This window comes from Mycteria americana, chromosome 3, assembly GCF_035582795.1.
Source record: "Mycteria americana isolate JAX WOST 10 ecotype Jacksonville Zoo and Gardens chromosome 3, USCA_MyAme_1.0, whole genome shotgun sequence".
In the NCBI taxonomy this organism is placed as follows: Eukaryota; Metazoa; Chordata; class Aves; order Ciconiiformes; family Ciconiidae; genus Mycteria; species Mycteria americana.
In genome coordinates, this window is record NC_134367.1 from 34319953 (window position 1) to 34346149 (window position 26197).

The 26197-nt window shown below is 44.9% G+C and overlaps 1 long non-coding RNA gene across 3 annotated transcripts in view; it reads right to left on the bottom strand.

Moving 5' to 3' along the window:
• Nucleotides 1–8702, bottom strand: part of LOC142408115 (uncharacterized) — a 52123-nt gene extending 43421 nt beyond the window's left edge. Inside the window, exons 1-2 of one of the 3 annotated variants that reach the window (XR_012775156.1) lie at nucleotides 8517–8683; nucleotides 783–894 (exon numbers count right to left, since the gene is read on the bottom strand). This is a non-coding gene — a long non-coding RNA (uncharacterized LOC142408115). Of the gene's footprint in view, nucleotides 1–782; nucleotides 895–8516 lie in introns of all 3 variants that reach the window. The other 2 variants (XR_012775154.1, XR_012775155.1) reach the window with 2 other exon arrangements.
• Between the last annotated feature and the right edge of the window lie 17495 nt (nucleotides 8703–26197).

The window sequence follows — 26197 nt, forward strand, 5'->3', positions numbered from 1 at the left end:
GATTGGATTATTGGTGATAAAGAAAAAAAAAAAAAAACACACAAACAAAAAAAAGTGACTAAGCCAAAATTTTCAAAGTGCTGCTAGAAATCAGTAACAGGGCCTCTACATTCTCCATCAGCTTCCATATAGATGAGGTGATATGCAAACTCAGACAGGTAAATTAGTTTTTAATCATATTAGAATACCACCGGAATACCAACAGATAAAAATGCAAATTCAAAGCTGCATAGGACTTGAAAAAAAACTTAACTCATGGCAATTGTTTCCTAACTTTCTTTGTAGTATACATGTTCAAATTTGCTTGCCAAAAACCTTAAGATCATCATTAAATATGGGAAAAAAATTATTCCTCCTCTTCCTGTCACTGACAGCACAGGAAGATTAAGCACACATTACTTATATGAACTCAAGTTCACAGCTGTTATGATACAGCATGAGTATCTCCAACTGTTGCCGATGAATCCGATTCTCCCAACTGCATTTGAACTCACCCTAAAATGCCTGAAGAAGCAGGCTCCCCCTGCGCTGAGCAGGCAGTTGCAGACAAGCAGTTGAAATTACGCACCAAATGAGATACAGAACATCCAGATGTTTGGGAATGTCAAAACTACTGGTAAAAGTATGAACAACATGTAGTGCATTTTCTTGAGCCACTTCCCAAGAGTCTCTCCCCAATGTCTAATCATTGGGGATTTTAATCAGCTTTTAATCCATCTAGGTGAATGAATACTACAGTGCACCTCAGTAGAAATACATCTGGAGAAAAAAAAAGAACTTACTTCTTGGATACCAGCTGATCCTACTTCAGTCCCCTTCATGCGAGATACCCACACCTCCGGGGAGAACTGCCTTCTTCGGCCACCAAAGACTGCTCCTCAGATTTCCCGGAATCTGTATCACACACATGAACAGACGTTATTGTAATTCCAGAAGTTCAGTAGTTCAGACCACATAGTTCTCATTACTAGGACTGTCTGCAAGAAGTCAGATATCTTTTAACAACCATTATTAAAAGTGTCCTTTTCTGGTATCGCCATTTAAAACTTAGAATGTGTTTAAAGTGACACATTACTCCTGAATGCAGCTGTCTCTCAATTAGCAGAGATAAAGGTTAACTGCTAAGGCAGCATAAGTATTCAGAACCTATATTGAAGTAGTTAAATTTCCCACCAGACATAGGCATAACGACTTCTCTTACTTATTATCTTAAGAAATGCACAGATTACACAACCAAAACCAACCATACAGTAAATCTGAGATTGAGCATCACTTCAGAAAAGCAAAATCCCCAGAGTCCTCCTAGTTAAGCCTTCAAGATGGAGAAGGAATTTATTCGTGCAATCATTCTGGAGGAAAAGGGACATACAGAACCCCCTTGCAGATGGATGGGCAGACAGACACAAGACAGAATCAGATTATTAGGAGAAATAGAGATGGAGAAGAGAAGAGCGTGGAAACAACACAGTAAGGGGAACTAAAGTAAACCAATCTGTAGAAGGAGAAGAATCCGCACATGACAGTTCTGAAATCTGTTATGAGCACATGACAAAAGCAAAAGAAATGCAGTAAGTAGGGCTTATTAACTGAAATGTATATACTCAAAATATATTATTTATTGATTTGCACTCCTGACACCTTTTGAAGGTACTTGAACCAGTTCTGTATGTGACCACATGAAATGAGGATGCCTTCGATAAACACATCTTTTCTGTCAATCAACCAGCTCCAGCAACAAGTGAAGGCTGAGGAGGGATATCAGTGATATTTATGCTCTGCTATAGAATCAGTGAACAATGCAATGGTGTTTACTCTACATTTGAGTGTCACAAGGGCACCACTGTGAAGCCCACAAACCTTAAGCACTGGCCAGAAAGGAAGGTGCAATAGGCTCAACTGTCCTTTCGTATCCCCTGGCAGAAGTGAGTGATGCCCAGGTGGTTCAGAGCATTAGTCTACTTGTTGGCAGAGCTGAGTGCCATGCTGGTTGCTGTTCCACCGAGGAGCAGAGCAGGTGACCGGCCTGAAGCTGTGCGGAAGTATGCATCGCTGTGTCAGTTCCCAATGCAGAACGCTTAAGTCGATGGTTTTCTATTTCAGATAAATACAAAGCCCGTGTACTGGCTCAACAGAAGAATAAAGAGTGTATATTGGGCAAGAAAACAGCTCCCAATGGCAATAACTCCTTCTCATGGTTATTTGGGAGAAGCATTACCCAAGAGAGCATAACATACCAGATCCCAAGCTTAGCAAAGAACATTTACTTAGATTTAACAGGGTGAACAAACCACCTATAGTACAACTTATTCAGCCTCATTGTCTATATTCAAAGGGAAGGCAAAGTAAAAGCTGCAGTGAGAACAAGCCTCTGGCACAAGGGACACGCTACAGGCAGCAGGTGGTCCATACCTGAGATCCCTGCACACAGGAGCGAACATATGTTTGGACTGACCAGAAATGTCTTCAAACACAGAACTCTACCCCAACATACCCCAAGAATTTCTAGGACGCTTTCGTCCTGTATTTTGCAAACTGTCTCCTAATTCACATTTCTTACGTCCTTTATTCAGGACAAGGAATTTGCTCTGAAGTCACATCTCTAGGGAACATATTTTATACCCTGCTGTACTCCTGAAGAAAAGCAGAGACTTGAACTCTGATCCTTGTGTTGGTCCAGTGACCCACCCCTCACATGCTACAAGTTTACCCTCATATTTCTGATTTCAGGGTCAGGTAATCAATACAGGAATCAGTTCTGCTTGCCCATAGCCAGGACACAGCAGCCATCCCAACACCCTTGCAAATACAGGGAAGGCCATTTTTCTCTTCCCATCACTCCTTGTCTCATACAGAGCTCAAACACACAATTGGGGCATAAAGACTCTCAGAATAATTAGCACAATCATGATGTTTGTCCTTCATTTCCAGTAGATCAAAACAAATACAGCCTCTGACCACAAGGCTATTTTTACTTAGTGTGCTCCATAGTGAACCGCACAAGCCCCAGATACTGCAGAAGAGTCTGCAAGGCTTCAGCTTACACTTTTTTTACCCATGAGGTTGTGCAATGCATTGATTACTCTTGTCCCAAAGGTACTTGAACATTACTAGAAATTAGTGCTAGATGCAAGAGAACTTCTGGGTACCATGTTAAGCAACACATGCACTAAAACTGTTAACAAAGTTGCTTTCTGCACAACACCATGTGCTAAAGTAATTTAGAAAATGCTTGTTGCTTCATAGCACTAGGCAAGTAAAACCTAACAGCAACATTGAAAGAACAAAACTAGAGTTTGTGTGCAGCGAATGCATTAACCTTTCCACGCATAGAGACCGGGGCAATACACCTACTCGAGTCCCGTTCTTCATTTGTTTCCAACAGCCTCCCTTTTCCCTGAGGATGACCAGGCTTATGGCATGAGGGAACAGAATGAGGCTGAACATCAGCCTCAAGGTAGTTAAACACTTGCTTGTTCCCACAGTTTGTAATTAAATACTCTGACCTATCGGATAAAATGCTGACATCATACTGACAGGGCCATGAACCTGAATCCTGTTAATGTTACACTTTCAGATTTCTCTTAACCTGTATTCTCATCAGTGTGAAAAGGTTTCCTCCCAGCTTTGCAGAAGCAGAAGCAGCAAGAGACTAACATGCACATGGAAAAAACATCCACCAAGTTAAAGAGAGAAATAATTCAGTCGTACAAAGAGAGGAGAAAGCATTAGACTGACCACCTAAGGAAGGGGAAAGGGCTTACCAGCATAAATGTCCTAGCTAAGCTACTGTGGAAGCACCAAACTGCTCAAGAAACTACTACACAGAAATCAACGCTGACATGCCAAAGGGCGCACACCCTAGCAAGTCCTGAGAGAGGAAGAAGTGGAGTGAGCCCCAGTTTGCAATGGCTAAAACACAGCCGCATGCAAGAGACCAGAGACAGGTGGGAAGAGGGCACAAAGAGAGAAGAAACGCTACTGTTAGCTTCAGGCATTGGGAACTTAAAATTATCCTCCTTCCTCACCTTCACCCCAAAATTTCCAGCATAAGTCACAAAGAGTTACTCTAAGTGCTACCCCCATACAGCCTTCTACAGATGCAAACTAGTGGTGTAACTACGTTTTGCTCCTAATCAGCAGAAATAATTGCCCAGAAGTACAAAAAAGGAACAGAAAAGGGGACAGGAGGACACCTATGTAATGGTTTCCTATCCAAAAAAATTTTCTGATGTTTATTAGCAAAGAAAATCCCCAGCAGATAAATATAGCTTTCGTAGTCAGCTAAAAATTAGAGCTATTAGAACATATCTTGACAGCTCCAAGAACAGCTCTCAGTTGCTTAGACCCATAGAAAGTTTATAATCAACTTGCCACAAAAGCTTTAATTTTGAACACGTGTCATTGAAGAAAAATACTGAAGCAAGACCAGACTTTATTTTTCAAACGTATTAATAACTAATCCCCTTCAGATTATGTCAAGCATGTCACATTAGGATGGCTTGGGCTCACCTTGACCGGTGACTATGTTAAAATGCAACTAAACCTGTCTACATTTGCACTCCAAGTCGTGCTTCTTTTAAATTTCAAATGGTTACAGAAGAAAGGCATCTGTTCAACTAATGCTGATCAAGACCATGCTATCGTCCTGTTTTATTCAACATGAAGTGTTACAGGCAAAAATAGTCTTCGAGAATAATGTATAGCTTCTTTTATACACACCTGAATTTAAAAGAGAAGGGGGAACTTCCCTTTGCAAAATGTACTTGCTGTGGTAGGTTCTGTTACTATAAAAGGTATATTTATGCAGTACAAGTTCTTGCTGCAAAGGGTTATATATGCAAACGGTTGGATTAACAAACCAGAGTCGAGAATGAGCTTTTCCTGTTTCTGTTAATTTATGGCCCGATGTTACATTCCTTTCATGCAATGCCATAATGTTCAGTGAATGACTTCACATTATCCTCCTCAGAGTAATCTAGGAATGCAGATACAAAGAACATCAACCATCACCTTCATAAGACTCTCCCTCTTAACCCTCAAGGGTTTAGGTGCCTGATAGAGCTTTAGATATGACTAAAACTTTAAACATCCGTGCTCAGCTGCTACTACCCTTCAAGCACACAACTTTCTGCCAGTGGGTACATGTACCAACACTGAAGCCTTCGTAACATTACTTGAACCAGTACCACACATCCAAACCTCCACACAGTTCTCAAATCCCCTGCTCACCCTGCCACACCTCAACTGCCAAAACACAGGAATGTGCTTTTCAAAGTGCAACTTCCAGAGCTGTCCTTTATCCCAATAATAAAATCAGGAGTTTGGGAATGGACCGGCTGCACCAGAAACCTTTTTGTACAATACAAACACTAGGACAAGAAACGTTTGGGTTTAAATCCCCCCTAGGTCTGTCTCAGGCCACAAACCAAAACTTGGCTTTCATTAGCCTAGCTGAATGCCTATGCCCCTGTGGTGATGCCATCCATGCTTTGTCCAGGGATTTCAACAGGAGAGGCTCAGCCCAGGAGCTCCTGCCACCCAGGAGAGCAACACATTCAAATCACTCCTCCAAATCAGCAAGATGACCTAAAAAGAGAGCCTTTGGAAAAGGGTACTCTGCTCGGGCACCTCATTCCAGGACAGTGTTTACAACTGCAAATAATACGAATGGATTGACACCTTCACCCAGCTTGACCCACCACCTAAGCCTCTATAAAAGCTGACCTGCACAGCAGGTCTCTCTCTAGGTGTCCCACTGGTCAGCTGAGGCACTCTGCTCGTTGTCCTCGGAGGTGGCCAGAGGACACCTTGCATGACCTTTCCCTGCAGGTCAGACAGACAGAGCAGGTGCCAGCTCTGGGCTCTTGGGCATCAGAGCAGCTGCAGGTCAGGTATCTGCACGCTCCAGCCCTTAAAATACCTTAGGTTTTTTGCCTCCTCCTTCGGTCAACTGTACAGAAAGTACAGACATGCTGTTGGTGTATTTATCTTCACTCAGCTTTCTAAAGATTCAGTGAAATGAATCACGTGCAGCACTTGTATCTATTGTACTAAAATAAACAAAACTCAACCACAGGATCTCTTTTTAGTATTCAAAGCACTTGCACGTTGGTGGACGCAGCCCTGATGAAAAGGCTCCCCCAGATGACCCCCTGGGGTTTAACAGCTCCTAACCCTAAGGAGCTGCAGGGCAGCTGCCCTTCAACATCACATCTGACTTCACGGTTAGGGAAGGGCGTTCCCGCTACAAAAGCGGCACTGAGAAAATAGCTTAGAAGAGTACAGCAGCACTGTCAGGGTTCTAACTTTGTAAGTAGATTTATAATTAAGAGTAAGCGCTATTAATTAGTTTTCAATGGTAACAGCAAAGAGCTAATGATCTATTAGGAATCACAGACACTGCATTTAACATTTACTATTTCCCTCACTTCACACAAGGAAACAGATAGACTTATAAATTCAACATATGACACAAGAGGTCTCAACACACAAAAAATACTGCTGGCAATATTAACCTCACCAGGAAACCTATCCTTCAGAAAGTGAACATAACAGAAATTAATCTTTACCCAGATCTTTCAATAGCAACCTCATACCTAACGCTTCCACTCTTCGTATTTATGAAGTTTGGTTACAGCAAAGCTATGGACAACAGCCATAAAGCAGGTAGCGTGAGTGTATTAGGTTTGACTTTAAGAGCCAAGGGTTTTTTTCTGAGGGGGTTGTTATCTTCTGCAATGAACCTATTTAAACTCAGCCTTCTCCATCCAAACAGCTGGAGTTTAGAAGAGCTTAAAAGGAAAAAGAAAATAAAAGTGAGCCATTGTGTTTTGACTCGCAGTAGACACAAAAGTAACCTTCAAGGTTACCTTGCCCTATTTGCGGCCTCAGGAAGGAGAAAAACACAGTTTCAGCAAAGGAATTTCTTGCCTGGCTGGAGGCCACACCCGCCACAACAACCGATGGCAGGAAAGCATTTGGATTCACAACTCTACCCATAGCACCCGGCCGAAGGCAAAGCAAAACTTTCTCATTTTCAGAGAAGAAAAGAAATTCTTGCTCAATAAGTAGCAATTATGCTGCAGAATTTATATGCTGAGCACGGCTGAACGTAGGAACACCAGATCAGTCAACCATAGCTTTAGCGCTTTGAGTATGATTAACAGAATGAACTTTCAAAGGTCAATTAAATGTCAACACATTTTAAAGAGATATTCTTCTTAAGTTGGGACGATGTGTAACAGTACCTTCCAAAGCTGCCGTGCCACTTTCACCTTAAAATTCTACCCATCCTCTCCGTACATGTGCGGATATAAAGATGATAACTAATTAACCTTTGATAGAAAATAATGGCTATTTACACTCCTGGCTTTCCTATCGCTGAGCTGTCTTTTATTACTTGTGTCTAACCGAGTACACGGAGACACTCTTCTCCCTCTCCCTAAAATTTCATTTCAACTGTTCAGGGTGTGAGTGAAGGGAGAAGAAAAGGAGCAAGAACAGTTTGAAAGTCTAATAATTTACTACATGAAAACGAGAAGAGGCTTTTGATATGCAATTGAGCTGCCTGGATGTAAAACTGGGGGAGGAAGGGAGGGGTGGGACTGTAGCCGAATTAATTATGAACACATTAATCGTTATTTTAGTCAGACCAGCGATATATCTTTTCACTTCTAAACATTTCTGGAAATCCAAATTCCAGGTAACTAGCTCAAGATATCTTAAAACTGACACTGAAAAGCTGAACGCTCGGTACAGATCCCTTTAAATCACCTCTCAAGCTGGATGTTCAAATCATTACTTAGTTTAAAAAAAAAAAAAAAGTCTCCATCTCAGTACGAAGCGAAAGGATCAAAATCCTGACCAAGGCCCCACAACACTACTATAATCATTCTGACACGAGCACTATTTATTCAAGAGCAGACAAAAAAATAACTTGAGGGCTGAGAAAGACCAGCAGAGTCGCACTCGGTGCGGCTGCAAGAAGAACACGGGCTGGAGAGCTTTCCCTCCGCAGGAGCAGCGGTCCCAGCACCTCTCCGCAGGTAGGTTCGTACCTCCAAGCAATTTTAGGAAGGGTATTTCGGGAGGTATGCGTTCCGGCACCGGCAGCCGGAGGGCAGTCCCCGCCAGGTTTCGGGGCCAGGTGTCCCCGGGCAGCGGCACGGCGGCGGTTCTCCCACAGACAGGAGCCAGGGCGGGCAATGTTCAAAGTTTCTACAAAGTTCCCAGAGCCGGGGCTTCCGAGCCCCCACGCCGGCTCCCCAGGGCCCGCCGGGCACGGCCGCCCGCCCACCGGCTGCCGGAGCTCCGTCCCGCCCGTCCGGGCCGGTCCCGTCCCGCCGCACCTGCGGCCCCGGCCGGCGCCCGCCTCGCCCACGGGAGCCGCCTGGCAGCGGCGGGCGGAGCGGGCAGCCCGGCCCGGCTCCCGCAGGTGCCCCGGCCCGCCCGCGCTCCGCCGGCCACACGCGGGGAGCCGGCCCCGGAGCCCGCCGGCCGCCGCGCCCGCTCCTTACCTGGCCGGGTCCCGCCGGGCCGCGGCGCCGCGCCCAACTTTCCCACTCCGGGCGAAACTTGCGGCAGGCAGCCGGCCCGCTCCCGGCCGCCTCCCCCAGCCCAGCCCGTCCCGTCCCGCGGGGCGGGGGCCGGGCCCAGCCCCCCGCCGGGCCCTGCCACAGGGGCGGGGAAAGGGGGCGGGGGGGAGGCGAGCCGCCCCCAGGCGCCGCGGCGGCCGGGGCGGGCCGGGCCGGGCATTGTCCGCCCCCGGAGCGCCCTGCCCGGCGGGGGAGGGGGCGCAGGCTCCTCCTCCCCTCGCCATGTTCTTTGTTTCTGCGGCTCTCCCCGGCCGTTGCCCCTGACGGCCGCGGGCCCCGCGGCGCCGCCTCCCCCGGCGCCCCCCCTCCCGCCGCGGCGGGGCCGGAGGAGCGGGGCCGCCCCGGCCGCAGGTGACCGACCGGCCGCCCCCGCCCGGCGCCCGCGCGCCGCCCCCCCCGGAGGGGATCCCGTCCAATTAGCTCAGGGGGAAAGGGGCGGCCCCGGCCAATGAGGCGCCGGGGAGCTCGGAGAGTCCCCCAATGGGGCGGGGAGCGGCGGGCGGGCCCGCCTCACCGCCGCGCGGCGCGCAGAGCCGGGGCGGCCGCCGGCCGGCGTTGCCAGCGGGGCCGGCGTTGCCAGCGGGGCCGGCTCGGGGCTCCGGCGCTGTGAGAGGCGGTGTCGGCTCACGGAGCTCCGCCGTGCTGAGCGGGAAGGAGCGGGGGACCTCCGCGGCGCGGCCCTGCCAGGCCCTGCCGGCCCGCGCCGCGCGTTGGCCCGTGTCCCCTCAGCGGCGTGGCCGGCCGGTGGCACCCGGGCCCGCAGGGCCTGCTGGCCCCCGTCGGCACCCCGGCACTGCAGCCCTGCCTCGCGTGCCTCCCCAGATGCTGTTTTGGTGAGGTGGGAGGGGTAGAAGGCAAAAAGGGCTTGCGAAAAAGCAGAGTGACATCCTCCTGGGATCTGGAGAGAGAAGTGGGTAGAGACCAGAGCAGCCTCACAGGCTGAGGAGCGTTGTCTCTAGTTGCTGTCTCTGCCGCGGGCAAAAGCCTCCTCTGATGAGTCCTTCCATCAGTTTTGGACTGTAAAGATCACAAAGTCACGTATACACCGAAGGAGTGAGCGGAAGCAATAACAATAAATCAGAGATGAAAGCTGCCATCCTGGGATCTCGTTGCCTTTCCCATGACTATGTTATGCTCGTTTGGTGACCCACAAGTATGCTCCACTCAGTCCAACCCAGTAAGTCCAGTTATACACCCCAAAAATGGGCATATTTATTGCTGAATCTCAAAATACATAACTTTGTTGCTTGAACTTCTGTCATGTTATTCCAGTCCTCAAGTTCAGGCAAATCTTTCTTGAGGCTATCCTGATCCTTCTTCCTCCTGGCTGTCCCTCCCAGCCCTGCCAGCAGGAAATTTCACCGGTACGCTCCATAATCTAGTGCCAAGATCGTGGATGAACCTGTTAAACTTCAGGTCAGTGTAATGCCTGATCCTTCTGGAGCTTCCTTCTGTGGGGGAGCATTCCCTTTGTGGCATCTCCCTTTAGCTAGTTTCTTACCCACCCTGCAGCACCTCACCAACCCCTGTAATGGCTTTCTGTGAAATCATGTACCAAGCACTGACCGAGGTCTAGTGATGCTGGATCTCCTGCCTTCTCCTTATTCAGGAACCTTACTTCTTACGGAGGGTTTGCCTCGCAAAATTTACCTTTTGCAAAGCGCTGTTGCATTTTATTCCACTTCCCACTTACTTCCACCTGTTTCATTACATTTTCCTTATACATTTGCTCTCAATCTTTAGTGACTAATGGTGGCAGACAAGTAGTCTGCAGTTGCTTGCTGCTGAGTTTGAACGCTGGCAGTAAGAGCACGCTGGTGGCTAGCCGACGTGGGCTTCCCCCTGCCTGGGAAGAACATCTTCTGTGACTCTTGCCCTTTGATGAGGATTGCCATCGTAAGAGTCCCATGCCATAGATATAAGAATAATGGAGGCTAATTCTAGCTCATATGCCATGCACTGCGTCTTGTGGCCATGGAGAGTCATCAATATTACAATTAACAAAAATAGATTTGGCTGAACTTGGATTTTTCTCATGTACGTGGTGCCGTGGAGGTCCTTCTTTCTCAGACTTTTCTCTTGAGAGGTGAGTATCAGTGCATAAGCAGGTGCCAGGATCCCCTCCTGTGTGTCTCAAAAGGTAGCCTTAGCTTAGATTTTTTGCTGCATTTCTGTTTCTCAATGAAGATCTGACCTACTGAGCAGACTTGATACCTTTCTGGTGTCTGGGGGTTTTAGCCCAGAAGTTCAGGCATTATTATTGTCTGTAAGGCTTGTATTTCTGTCACAGCCAGGCACAAGTCCCGGGACAGAGCCTGGGCATTCTACTGTGGTGCAAATGTCTAGCCAAGGACAGTCCTGCCACCGACAACCCACAGCTCAAGTTGGGCAGGATACAAGAGATGCTGAAGGAACAATGACATCTAGTATTTATACATGGAGTAGTTACCTAAGGATTCAGCCAAATCTCAACAGCAGAGCAAAACCTTTGGAGTCACTCAGATCCATACTCCACAAATCCCTGCTGCAATAGCCATGTCCAACTTCCCCATACGTGGGTAAAATAAGATGTCCGTTGATCACAGCAGATACATAGGTGATTTGCGACGCCTTTATGAGCTGCCACTGATTGAGCCATGGTAATTGGCCATGTTCCTGCTCATAAACTGTTTCAAATGTGAGAAAAACATTTCCTAAGCTGCTTTCACAGGGGAAGAGGTTTATGTTAGCATCGCATCTCACTTTTGCCATGGGCTAAGAGCAGGGATGGGCACTGCTGCTCGGCTGATGTCTGGTAACTCCATCACTGGTAAGCTCTCAGCAGGCTTTCACACCCAGATGGATCTGTTGGAAGGTTGGGTTAGCCCAGTCTTGCTGGAAGAGCTGAACATTACTGTTTTACACTTAAAATAGCTTGGTAAACATATAAAGTTCAATCATATATTTAAGATGTGCGGGGTTATATTTACTAACTTTTTTCAGTCACAGTTTATTACTGTAATATCTGTGAGGGAAAGCTATTAGACTCTGCCAAATGAAATGCTCTTTGAGTTAGAAAAAAAAAAATGTGTCTGCTTTGTTACGGGCATGTTTCTCACAAACACATTAAGTCAATGGTGTCCTTGTAGTGATTAATAAGAGAAGCCATTCAGAGTCCTTGGGGGTGTGTGTTTTTTTTTTAATTACCAAATAACTTCCTCATCAAATCCATTGCTCAAAGACAAAACAACTGTGTTTTACTCACTTTCACTGCTGTAGTGAGATGAAAAAGTGTTGATATATTCTCCCCCGAGGTCATCAGAACTACAAACAAGGTTGTGGACCTAATGTATACACACAGACTGGTGGACAAAGCCTGGGGTTTATTGTACTGTAAGAGAAGCTGAACAGAAGGGAAGGAGGAGATTAAACAAGGCATTTGGAAAGAAGAGGTACCTGCCCTGCGTACCATCTGATTTGCAGCAGGGCTGCTGTGTGGGAGGCTAGGAGGAAGAAAAAAGCACAAGCATTTTGTTTTAGTTTTTAATGAAGGACAAACACACTGCAACATTAAGGGCAAAACCAGTGATATCTTCTTGTCTCTTCTGATCCAAACTCATGAAATGTGGCTCAAATCCTTTTTGAGCCAGTACTCATGGCCTCACAGATTATTTCCACCAGAAAACCAAGTCAAGGGTAGAGTTGGGAGTGGCACTGACAAAGTTCTGCTTCCTTGTAGAACATACCTTCTTTCATATTTATTCAGTACTCCTAGCTTTCTTCCAGTCTGTTTTCTACCAGAAATAAAGAGTCCTCAAGTATCTCTCAGGCTGGCATTTTTCAGCCTTCCCTTGCAGCTGTAACTGCTTGTTTCTGCCTCTTCTCTGGCTGTTTCCAGTCTCAAACAAGCAACATGTTCTGGCTGATGTTCCATTTCTGAGTAGCATGGCCTATATAGTCTGAGCTTTTGGGTGCAATTAATATTATGCCATTTTTCTTACTCCAAAAATGTTTGTACTGAAAAACTTACAAAGTTAGGCACTCCTCCAAGCAACACATTTCAGTGGTACAAAATGATTTTCTGCATAGTCCAACTTTCAGTACAGCTCTTGGTTTTATAATGTCTAGCACAAGAGGATCTGATGTGGGTTGGCGGATAGATACAACCATAATGAACCTGCTTAATAAATAATGCTAAGACTGGGAAGTTCTGCCACTTCATTTCTGATTGAAAGTATAATTCAGAAAAATACCCTGTTCCAAAATTTGTTTTCTTCTTCATTTAAATTATAGTTTCTCATCTGCAGGAGATGTAATGTGAATATATAACATCTGGGCAAGAGGGGTTAGATCTTTGCCCTCCACTATTGTCTTCAGCGCTGGAACCCAGTGATGGGTTTCTTTGAAAGCACAGCAGACAGCTTTTTAAAGTGGCCTTGCTGGTAAAGAGGACAGCAGCAGATGTCCAGTTCGGTACTTCTGCCATGCACACAGTGAGTTACAGGTAGGGAGCGGTATGTAGTGTTTAACCTTCAAAAAAGACGATCAGAGCAACTGGGATATTGTCTTGCATTTTTGCTGCTCTGGACTTCAAAGTAAAATTAACACAGCTTAGAAAGTACTATTTTACAATTTAATCAAAAGTGACATTTAGACTTCAGATCTCAACTACAACAAAATATTCCTCTTGACTGATATGGTTTGATTTAGTGCCTCACAGGGTTGCCCATAATATCCCCAGTATTACCAGTTACCCTCTTCTCTCTCCATAATTATTAATACCATAGTTTAATTCCATACAGCTTAGTAAATTGTGTGTAAAGTATATGCTAACAAAAAAGACCAAAGTTCCCTAACAAAATGACTGGATATGATGTATTGACCATGACAGCATATGCTTGCTACCACTGGTGAGCTTGGTTGTACAGTGCAAGTCTTCTCAAGGTGTAGAACCAAACTTCAGGTCTGCCCTGAGCCACACTTGTTAAACAGATCTCACATTAATGAGTTATGTACTTGTTCATTGCTCTTTTTTAATGGATTTTCACAAACAATTCACTTTAGATCACATGTTGTTTTGCCTGGCATATCACTTAGCCTGGGCACGTAGGGAGAGGAGACTGCCATCCCACTGGTGCCAAACACAAACTCACTGTCCTTAGGTATTGAAGGTTGCTGTGCTTGGTGGTAAAGTTCAGAGGACCCCTCTGCCAGTGGTCAGGGTTTCTTTACGTACCTGCCATAATAAAAACCATCAACAGAGATGCAGACAGGGTTACTTTATGGACCTGCCATAATAAGTACCATCAACAGAGACGCAGACAGGACTAATCATCCAGTGCCTGAAAGAGAAATCCATCAAGTCTACCCACCTCCTGAATCTCACTGCTGAACAATGATAATATTAAATTTTCCCATTTGAGGAAAGAACATGATGAAAGCAATTGTTCTTTTTCTAAGGCTTAGTAAAAATTATGCCAACAGGTTATATCAGCAGGGGTGTCCCATCCGAGTAAAAGTTCCGTTGTAAAATGGTAGTTTTCTGCTTCCCTCCCCAACTTTTAGTGTTTATGTGTAAAGGAGTTAGATCTTCTCTGACTTCCTTTCATACATCTTCCTCATTTTTTTTTATAAGAAGAAAATCCAGGCTTGCAAAGCAGATGGAAGGCTTCCAAACTAGGATGATAGGTAGCTTGGGGTGCACCACAGCATATATTCATTGCTTAGTCTGGATGCACATTTGGTGACTTATGTGTTTGTATTTGTTATATGAGCTGAGTTTACCCAGAACAAGAAGCAAACACCTGTTCTGGTATAGCTGTTGTGCTATGTACTGAGAGATCACTTGCAATTCCAAAGAAATGTTGTGGTTGAAAAAACTTAAAAAAAAATAACAAACCATATCCAATTCTCAAAACATGCAGAAGCTCTGTCTGTTTTCAGGCCATGTTATCAAACCATTTGCAACTTACATTTGAAACAACAAAACCCTAAATGAGTAGTGAGGAAATCTACGTACAGGCATAGGCCTGATAGCTTCAATGCTTGCGTTTGCGTCACGGTATTACAGCTCTTTTGTCCTAACCTGGCAGCTTTGGAAGAGGGTAGGGATTTTTCCAGTAGTTGTTTTGAATTGCATTCCGCTATTGTCTGATAGCATCACTAGCTGAAACCTTAGCCATGAAGTCAAAGTGAAGCCAGGCATGAGGAAAATCTTTAGTACTGAAGGCCAACAATAAGGGCAATGTGACTTTGAATCGTTGTTTAAAGAATGAAAGGCGCAGTTTTGCCTATCTGGTATCAGAGGAATTTTTTCCTTAAGTCATCTTACAACAGGACAGTTTAGTTAGTACCACTTGATATTAGTAAAAAGCAAAAAAATCGAACACTCAGAAGCAAACAATTACGTTATAACTAGAAATATTTCTAATAAAAGTCCTTGAGGACACAGATAGCAGTTCTCCTGGTACAAGTTCTTACACATTTATTTAAGTTCAAACCAAGTTATGTTTGTAATACCATAAGAGGACAGTAAATGTCTATAGCTCTTTGCACCTTCTACCAGGAACAGACCAGAAAATATTAAAAGTATAGTTTCCTAACAAAATAAAATTTGGAGTAGAGGTGAATACAGAAACAAAAGAGGGGAGAACATGAAATCCTGTATTGCAAGAACTGGCATTTACTCATTTTTGGACAGTCTTGTGATGGTAAATGCATGTAACTTTAACAGACACGCTGTGCATGATGAGCTTTTAAGGATCAAGGCCCTGTGTATGTTGGGGAGGTGCCATCAAACAGCATGAACGAAAAATTCAGTTTTGCAATCCAAGCTGCTCAGTTCGTACTTATCATACGAGTTTCGTAAAGCTGAGTGTCTGGGACAAGAAAGCAAAGCAATTAGTCCCCATCCTTTGGTTTTTTCTGAGATAACTTTTCTCGTCAACTAAAAGTCTTTTTTTGCCAAAAGGTACTTTCAAACTCCAGGCTTTCCATGCTGTTCACTAAAGCATTTATACAGTAAGTACAGTATGAGGAGCAAACAGGTAACACCACAGTATTTTATCGCATTATTACTTTGGTAATATTAAATCACTGAAGATGTCATTCATGTTTAGCATATTATTTTCTATACTAAATTACCAGTAAGAGTAAGCAGTAGCATTTTTCTTACAGTTTAGCTGGTGGAATGTAATTAAAGATTGTATCACGCAGGGACAAAAAAGAGTTGAATTAAAGAGCGTAACTGTAATTCTTACATTTCCTAACATGTGAATGCTTGATTTCATGGCTTTCTTTTAACGTAGCTTTTGTAAGTAGTTTTTTTTTTTAAACTGGAGGAGAAAAACCCCGAAGCATCATAGTGATACCTGTGTGACATTGGCACATCAGGGCTGAAACCTTTAGGTTCCCAATAGAAATCACAGCCACTTGAAGCAGCGTGTGTTTGCCTGTAGCAGTAGCTTATTCTTTGTAGGCGGACCAGCACAAGAACAAGTCTGCTTGGTGGGTTTCAGCGGTAGCGGCAGCCACAGAGGATTTAGGGAGCTTGGGTATCACTCCAGGACCTGCCACACCGTGTTTTCACATGATGACTCTTCCACCTGCTCCTCTCGAGGACGATCCATTGAGCCACAGCACTTCCCTGCCCGCCTGCCCCTGCCAACTGCTCCAAATCTGCCTCATTCCTTCCATTTCTTTTCTTTTTGTAAAGTTCTTGGAGATCTGCCGATGTAAAATGGTACTAGAGAGGCAGGTGTTCTTCCAAAACACTGCCTGCGAGACAGATTGGAGCAAAGGAAGAATGAACCAGAAACAGGAATAAATCTGCCTCATAGAGTGACAAGCACCAAGAACAAGTGAAACCAAAGACATGAGAACCATATCCTCCTGTTACACCTGTAAAACTGGTAATGAACCCGTTTTTCAGGTCTCAGTAGTTGCAATAGCAGAGATGCTGAATTTCTGTGTGTCCTTCAGCTGTCCACAACAGCAAATATGCTTTATGGGCAATTGCATGTTTTCAAGTTAATAATCAGAAAAGTTCTGGAGCACACTGCTGCTTTTCTGCAGAGATGTTTTTTGATTTAGTCAATGAGGTAGGTATCTGATGGCTCTCGGACACTAAAGAGCCTAGAGCTCCACTGCGAAGAGGCAAGGTTGTGTGTCTGTGCTGGGAGGAAGAATGCAACCAGTGTTTGGTGAAAGACTTCCTTCATCTGAGCTGCGTGTCTGCTCAGACCCTTACCCACCCTCATCATTGCATCCCGCCCTCATCTCCGCATCCTGCCCTCATCTCTGCATCCCACCCTTGTCTCTGCATCCCACCCTCGTCTCTGCATCCCACCCTTGTCTCTGCATCCCACCCTCATCTCTGCATCCCACCCTCATCTCTGCATCCTGCCCTCATCTCTGCATCCTGCCCTTGTCTCTGCATCCTGCCCTCATTCTTCATCACTGAAGGTTTCCTTTCGCTGGGGGTTTCACCCAGAGCAGCTCTTCCAGATCCAGAACAATGTGCTTGGTACTCATTACTTTCATAGTCATTTCATAGCAGGTTTCAAAAGTGCATTAAACTGACAGCACTGTTGTGCTGGAATAGCTGGAAAATTTCTGTACTAAGGCATATAGCGCTGCCTTAGCTTGCACTCCCATCTCCTGGAAGCTAGAGTTTTGTTAAAACACACTACTCAAAAAGTGAAGTCTAGAAACATCATAATACATGGATTTGAATGGAATCTGCATTTTTTCCATCAGCGGAATGATTTAATACCTGTGTTTATTCAGCAAGGTTGGGAATGAGCTGCTGTGGCAGTAACTTAACGATGACAAGCTCTGACTGCCAGGCAGTGCTGTTTATAGTAGGTCATTGCTCTCGTCGGTGCTTGAGACAAGTATTGGATTCACTGGGGGATCTTTCAGCAGAAGGATAATATGTTGAAAAGCAGCTCGGTCAAAATGAGTTTGCTGTTGAACATTTTCTAGCAGTCACAGAATCTGAAATCTGATTTATTAATTAAATCCTATCAGCACATGCTCTGAAGAAACCAGCATGGCTGAACTATGTTCCTGTTAAGTGAGATTAAAGGACATGACAAAAGTTTGCATAGTATGCCTCAATCTGCATTTCCTGTAAAGGATACAGCTTATTATTTTTCAAAATATGCGGAATATGTTTTCTTTATATCTTGGTTTATTATGACCCGTGGGAGCAATTGTAAAACTGAAACATGCAAGAACAAAGGAAAAATATAACTGGACTATGCAGGAGGAGCTGGCATATCCTGACTGTGTCATCTCTCCTATGAAGGAACAGATCAGAAGATTTTTGGCCAGATTTTCTCCAGAAGCAACACATACTTAGAAGGAATCTTTGCTTAAACATTTGTCAAGTAATTTTTCAAATAGATTTATCAAGCTAAATGATGCATAAAGAGAAATAAAGCCTCTCTGAACAAAGCAAAAAGGAATGAAAAAAGTATTAATTGGTAACATGTAGCTCAGAGCATCATCCTATGACACTTCTACGGGATCGCTGGAAATCCTGCCTAGTCCCGCAGCATGTGACACACATCTTGCAGTCTGCTCTGTGTTGGGTAATTATAATGCACTGAGCCTGTATGTTCAAATTAGTCCTTGACAGGAAAACGATTCCCTGAGCCCCAGCAGTTAACACTGTAGCCAGATGCAGGCAGCTTGGTGCCAGTCTCCCTCGCCAGCTCTGCTCCTCCACGACTCCAAGCCCCAGGCACACCCCTCTCATGCCTTCCACATTTTTTTGCTGCTGTTGTGTTCTTGCACCAGTCTGTGCTTCCTCCCGGAGTCTGGGGTTGTTAGTGTGCAGCACGACCTTGGTCCTCACGACCAGCCCGCTGCACACCCCTAGCCTTCGAAATGCATTTGAATGTTTCGTGTGCAGACATCAGGACACGTGGATGGTGGTGGGCCAGCGGTGTCTGAGGGAGCTGAAGTGTTGGCCAAAGCTGCTTTTTCCCCTTGCTGATCCCTACCTCCCTAAATCCCCAGCCTGGCCATGGAGATATCCCCCAGCATGCAGCAGGCTGTGGGCTGGGGGGACCTCTGCTCTGCTCTGACCCTGCTGGGAGGGGAGCGCCCGTGTCCTCCCACGGCTCCCGAGAACCCTGTCCCCAACACCTCACCTTGCCCACTTCCATCTCAGCATCTCCCAGCGCCTTGCCAGTCCCGCAGAGCCAGTGGCAGCCCTTGCCCCTGGCCTCCCACCGGCCCCACACTTGACAGGGCATTGGAAAGTGCTGCACACAGAGCAGCAACGTGGAGATAGCTCAATAAATCCTGAAATACTCATTCAGGCACTGGCATCTAATAATATCAGCATTGTTTGGTACTGCAATAGTTTATGGGATGTTACTGCCGTGCCAGGGTACAGCCCAGCTTGACTTTGACCCAGTCTGTATAGTTACAATTGGAGGGGAACTTGTGGGCAGCCCGTTGCTGTCTCCTCTGCTGGAGAGCATTTTCTGGGCTGCTCCTATACCTTTTCTCTGACCCTTTTCTGCCACACCAGAAAAAAAAGGCAGGGGCCTTTTTCTGAGTCCTTCTTTCTTATGCCAAGGCACTGGCTAGGAGCTCTTGGTTGTCTTTGGTTTCAGCTCCACCGCTGTCCCAAGTCTGTAGCTACTTCACACAGCCTCTGTAATGTTGTACTTTGGGCTTATGGCATCACTTGCTAAGCCTCCTGATGGCAGAAAGCCCACCTCCACGTTGCACCGCGCTGCAGTGGTGCCGCTGCGGCCGTGACCCGGCCGCTGCTCGCTCGCTCCCTCACGGGAAGCACGGTCCTGGTTCTCCTGCTCCTCATTCCCTGTGCGGGGCAGATGTCTTGTATCCAGAAAGACTCCTGGCATTAAACGTGGACATGCTTGGTATGACATTTTGCCAAGAGTGGACTGGGATTTTGTATGACAACTCACCACAGGTGCTTACACACTCTGTTGAACATGAATGCTTGGCTAGACAATAAGTTGTACCTTAGTGTGACTGGCACAAAGCACCGATGCGCCAGCGCCTGCAGGAGCAGATGGCTTGCTTTTTTTCCTCCAGACACTAAGGCTCCGAATCCATTCCACATCCCTTCCTCAGATTCACAGAAAGCTGCAGAGGAACTGTCTCCTGTCAAATTTCTTCTCCTGCCTGTTGGGACTGGCTCTAAACTCAGCTATTCACATTGCGTAGTTTATTTCTGAAAATTTCTGGTCCTCTAGTGTTTAAGACTAAATGCTGAAATTGGGGGAAAACCCCCAAACCACAGCACATGTGACTAAACGCAAGATGACAATCAGTGGTCCCTGAGAACCGGAGAATCCCTTTTCTGTTAATTACCAGGGACTTGAATGCAGGCCCCATCGGTGGGGAGCAAGGCAGCTAGCAAGGGGCTGTGTATGGGCGGCACAGAAACACCGAAGCCAGGGAGAACTGTAACACTAGAGCTTTCCTTGAGCTTCTGAAATCCAAGCCTGTCTCTCACTTGTTGCAATACAGAAAGGATGCTGAATGACCATTTCCAGCTCCAACAGGAATTTTCTCTGCCCTTTTGACAACTGTCTGCTGTATCGCCTCCCCAGCTGGAAAAATGGGGAGAATAGTTCCCTAACTTGGTAGGAAGCTCAGGTTTAAATGTAGTAGCTGCTTTTAGAAAACACTTCAGGATTCTTGGACAGGCGGCTTTGTGTAAGTACTGCTGGCTATCACTGCTGTCTCCTTAGGGATGAGGAAAGGCTGTACCAAATATTCAGGATAAGAATAGCAACAGAGGACTGATACTGCACTTGTGTGCAGGATGGGTGAGATAAATGTCATCTTCCTCTTATTTGCCTTAGTAAGTCGTCTCCTCTCTCTCTCTTTTTTTTTCTTTGGGGTTTTCATCAGGAGCGGTGATTTTCACCTTATGTAAAATGGGCCAAGTATCATCAAGGAGGTCCAGCTATTAAAACAAGCTGGTAAGAGTTTTTATGCCCTTATTTCCTCCTGACAGAAAGAACTTTGGATTTTACGCATAACAAAATTTTGATCCACAATGGCAAGAAAATTACTTAGCAGTCTTCTATATATTTGTTTCTATGGCATGAGGCTATTTTGCTTTCAGGAAACACTATGCTGTACACAGAAACGCACCAGATCCCTAGTGGAGAACATCTACAGAGAAATACAATTTTACCTTAATAAAAAGGTAAGATAAGTTGGCCGTTTGGCAGATCCTTGCCTGGCGGTGCAGGAACGCTGCGGGTGCTTGGAATTCACTCCTATTGTCCCCAGGCTGAATTGCTTTGAAAAAGGTCACATGAGGAGGAAAGGAAGTTTTGACTTTCACATGCCTGTTATTGCTAAGGAAACCACTTCCTTGGTATTCACATATTCAGCATGTCTCCAGTTTTGGCGCTCTGACAAATGACATCGTGCTACTGCATCGAGTAACAAAGAAGGGTGGAGAAGGCTGTTAGATAACTGGACGTGTTTGAAATGCCAGTACAGCTTTTGTAGGTCTGCCAAACTTCAAGAAGGCTCCGTACGAGTAAGCAGGGTCCTTATTAGCTGCAGGTGAGATACCTGGAGTTCAGAAATGTGGAAAAAAGGTTCTGGTCTACATCTCGGCAAGCTCAGGTAGTTTGGAGGTTTCCTGGGTTGCAGCAATGGCAATATTCTTACAACACTGCAGATATTGGGAGACCAGTTTTCTACTACAAATATACCTGAATTATTCTCTGTGTGCAATTATTTCAGCTTTCAAGTACATACTTGCCTTTTCTTTGGCATTCAGATATCAGAAACCGAGTATCCTCAGGTGACGTGGTGATTTCATTAAAAGTACTTGGATTTGAACTTCAGGTCCATGGGACTTTTTCCATTTTTCTGACTTCTTACTCAAACAAGGAATTAGAAAGAGCAACAAGCTACCATTGGTTAGGACTGAGAATCTCCACCAATGTGGGTTTTTTTTAAAGAAGATTGAAGCAGAATTTCTTTGAAGTAATGTATTTGCAGATCTCAATCTGACAAGAAGAAAATGTATCATAATTAGGCTTATTTCTACTCTAAGAGAAAAAAAGTCTAGTATGCTTCAGGCTGGAAGTGGGTTTCACTGTAAATATACAATAGCTACTGAGATTACCAGGACCAAGCGTGAGGCATGCACAAATCACAGGAATTGAACAGCTAAAGCCCTGCTCAATTTACTGAGAGGCTACTGAGCTTTTGATATGTCAAGTTCTATTTGTCTAAACGTTATCTGTAAAAACAACATAATGTAGTGAACTGAGCCTGGGACTGCGGAGGCCAGAAATCAATATTCTAATCTTGGCCCTGCCTCAGATGCATTTGGTGGCCCCAGAGTAGTTGTTTAATCTCCCTGCATGCTCGCCAGAGATAAAACAGTTCAAATATAATAAACTCCACTGAAGAGCTGGGCAGATCAGTTCACAGCTTCTGTGTGCTTCTCTGAAGACCTGAATTGTTATATAAATATTACCATTAGATGCAGGACTTCTGGAGGTTTGTCTCCAGGAAAATACATACCGTGTATCTTTGGATCTGAAATTTCAGGTCTATTTTCTAGCAGATGCCCTCACACCACGGAGACTTCAAGCACAGCCTGGTGGCAGCACAGAAGCCACCAGGGTATCTGCCATGACAACATCTTTTTTTTTTCTTATTCTTCTTTTTTCTTAAAAGTGTTAAAACAGAATTACTTAAAAAATGGTTCAGGTGTTTTCTCTCAGAGAGCGTCCTCATTTTCATTCTGTTCGTGGCAGGAATAGACCATACCTCAACAGAAGTTATTTGCTTAACGCAGAAATAACAGAGAGAAGGACCTATGGCCTGTTTATTTAGGAAGTAAGACTAGGTAATAATTGTGATTCCTTCTGGCTTAAAATACTGGTAAACGTGCTGGGTTTCATGTGCCACTCATTTTCCCTAATATCATCATTTCTGAGTGGATATCTCACTAGAGGCTTAGCTGAGCTGCACTCATTCCCAATGATCTCAGAAGGGTTACCTGAGGTGAGACAAGAGAGGTAAAAACGCCTGAGTGAAGCCACAATAACCTTTTTCAGCTTTCATAAAACAAAACCAATGAAACAAACAAAAAAAATCAACCAACCAACACCACCACAAGTTATCATCTATAATATAGGAAAGGAGAGAAATACTGGCTGTATCCCTCTTCCATGGAGCAAATGAGTTCCACGTACAGAGGACGCGGATACCCACGTCCCAGCAAGTCGTGCACTTTTCCAGCCCAAAAGAGAAGCAGTTTGTTAATTATTCTAGAAACTGCTTAGAAGTGGACATTTGGAAATTGCTAAGAAAAAGCAAGTGCTAAACCAATAGGCTCTACATTTACTGGTATGTATATTTTACAGTCATTAGTACTTGCAGAAATTAGTCCAGCGCCTCTAATGGCCCTGGGTTTTGTCCCCTGTATTAGTCAGCCCTTGTGGTGCTGTTGTAATATAGTTGTTATCACAGGCTGTGGCTGGCAGGTGGTAGCTACACCCAAACCTAGACAAGGTTTTGCGTACCATCAGAAAAAGCTGGAAATATTCACTATATTCAGTGAGGAGACAGTAGGGAAAGCGGTGCACAGGGTGATGCACTCACGGCAGCCTGGGTTGCTAAGCACACAGCCTGCTATGCCGCTAAGCAGGCAGGACCGGGCAGAGCCATTAAGTCTGGAAGCAGCTGCGTATTTAATAAGCTGCATGCTACCATGCATTTACATAGCTTAAGTTGTAGTAAAGCCCTAGCAGTAAAGGGTCAAAAGTGCAGGGCTGGAGGGCTAAAGCCCACGCAGACTGCATCGTAACCCATCCTGTCCTCAGCAGAAAAGGACTTAGGGAGGAACCGCGAGAAAACGAGTCTCACTCCAACCGAAGAGAATTTTAAAGGCCGAAAGGCAAGAACGTTAAAAATAATTGAAGTTAAAGCACATGTGAGCAGGTCTGGCAAAGCTCATTTACACAAAGGCTGCAGGGTACCTACATGCCCCCAATAAACCGAGAGTAAGAAGTGCAGTGGAAAGGAAAATGAGATTCTCCCCTTCATGGTTTACCCGTCTAAAACAAAAGGACTCCTTGCTCGCCCTATCTGTGTGATCTTAAGATTCTTTTATGTGAATCATTTGACACTTATTTATTTCCCAGTGTGCATATTTAACTATTTCCCTGGGCATCATCTTCACCTTGGCGCTGCCAGAGACCAGCGTCCTGTCTCACCCAGTGGCTCCCAGCAGCAGGCTCTCCATCCTCTCTCTTTCCCTCGTTAGCAAAGGCTGTTTCAATACTCACAGAGCTACTGGCTTCGGACAGGCGAGCCCATGTCTGATTTCACTTCCTCTAGTGTAATCACGGACTTCAGTGACTGTGCTTTTCATTTATACTGACGTAACCAAGCAAATATTTATCAGAGCATATCAAAGGAAAAGCAGACCAGAAGAGAAACAAGCAAAACAGTGAGTGCTATTAAACTTTGCCAAGATAGATTTCAAAGTCAATGAAAACCACCCCAGAGACACAGAGCTAAAATGCAGGACAAAGTAGAACGCTGCAAAAGATAAACCCATATTTCCAAACACTGATGTCCTACAGAACAATTTTTAATTACTTATAACTTGCAAAGATTAAGAAGGAAAACCTGCACACAACTATATATGAGCAAAGTCAACAATCACCCTTCTGCTTTTGTTCACATCTTGGCTTTGATATGTACGCCCATCACGGCTACACGCTTGAGTCAGGGACCCTTTCTACAGAGTAGTAAGAAAGCAACAGGACAACATCCACAACTGGCTTTCTAAATGAAATAAAATAATGGGATGCGACACTTTAATTAGATAATTACAACTCTGTTGCTGCTTTGCTACATGCCAAGGACACTCAGTTTCTTGGCAACAGACCTCTAGTTTCCCTTCTTTGATATCCAGGTCACAGCCATTTGGATGAGAGGCTCTTTTCCAGCAGCAGTGCAGGGCAGTGGCACACAACTTCCCGTCCTGCTGTCAGTATCCCCCTGAAGTTCAGCATCTTTCAACTATATTTGTAATTATAAAAGCTGTTAAATATTAAAGCCCTTATAAAGGGTAGTTTCTCAATATTCACAAAGGTCAGGGGACATGCAAGCCTATTAAAAACTTAGGTAGCCCTGTGCAACACCAGCAACTTCTTACATCAGCTGCAACAGTGTCTTGTCCTGGTTCCAGCTAAAGAACATGACTGAAGGTGGGGGCGAGAGAGAGAATGGAAACAACTGTTTCATCCCCAGCTCTCCAGTTTCTTCAAAAGTTGGGTCTACCCCATCCCTGACCTGTCATCCCACCTTCTTATGAGAAAGGGGAACACTGTCCTTACAAGAGGTCTACCTGCTGTCCAGGTTACATGTGGAAATTGTATAGGTTTCTGAGGAGCGTTGACTTGGTCAGCTAGCTGGAAGAAAAGCATGTAGCCCTGACCACTGGTACCAGTGCTTTGCCTGAGCTGCCATCATTTGAACTGCAGAGCAAACTCCACACAGCCTCAGGATTATCAAGTGTCATCAATCCAAGTGTTGTCAATCTATATGCAAGGCACAGTTCCTCATTCCCAGCCCTGCTTCAACGGGAAAAGCATAACAGCACATGCATGTTTTTGAAAACCAGATACTTTTTCACAAGACAGGAATATAGAGCATGCTACCAAGGAGTGGGCGAGACAGAACAAATCATGCAGACCAGATGGTAGTCACACTGCTTAATGCACTGTTGGAAGGTGCCCAGCTAGTCTGGTGATGAGCGATAGAACATATATAGGATAATGCTCTTTGTTAAGTGCCAGCAATTTATTACATTATATTCCTGAGAACAGCTGAGGTGAATTAACCACAGTAACCATTTACTATTCCTTCTGACAGCCCTGAGATCGTATCTGTACTGCTGCTGCGGTTGATGGTACCTTCTGGGGAGATGTGAACTTATTCAAAGCTAACCAAAAGCCAACTGTCCAGGTTAGCATAGTGCCAAACCCTAGCCAATAAACCCCCCAGTGGGTGTATTAGCTTATGCTTGCTGCTACACTAACCATCACTTGGGTTTTGGTCAGCTTGGAGCGTGACCAGAACAGGCTTGCATCCGCTCAGAAAACATAAGAACAGAGCTTGACAAAGACGATACACGAGGTGTAGCAGTAATACTGGGCTAAATGCTCCTCTCTCCAGTTACTTCAAGCAAAGGAATGGTTACTGGGACCATGCCCTGTACAGAGTCTTTAATCTGATAAAGCACATATAAGACAAGATATCTGTATTCTTCTTCTCTTGTGTATAGCCTACATCCATGCCTATGTATCATGATTTAGCTCTAAAACACATCCTTCAAGTTTGATTATTTTTCATTAAAAAAAATCATTGAGCAATTTCATCAAAACAGTGCTGCAAAGTAAAATTTGGCAGAACTTGTGGAGATCGTATTTTCTACTGCCTGTCCTGAATTTGATCTTGCACTAGAGACAGGTGAGGTGAACAAAGGAGAACTCTGACCACAAAAATCTCGACTGCCTTGATATTCTGGCAATTAACCTAACACTGCTTTTTTTTTTCCAGAGAACAGCCTGGCCCTG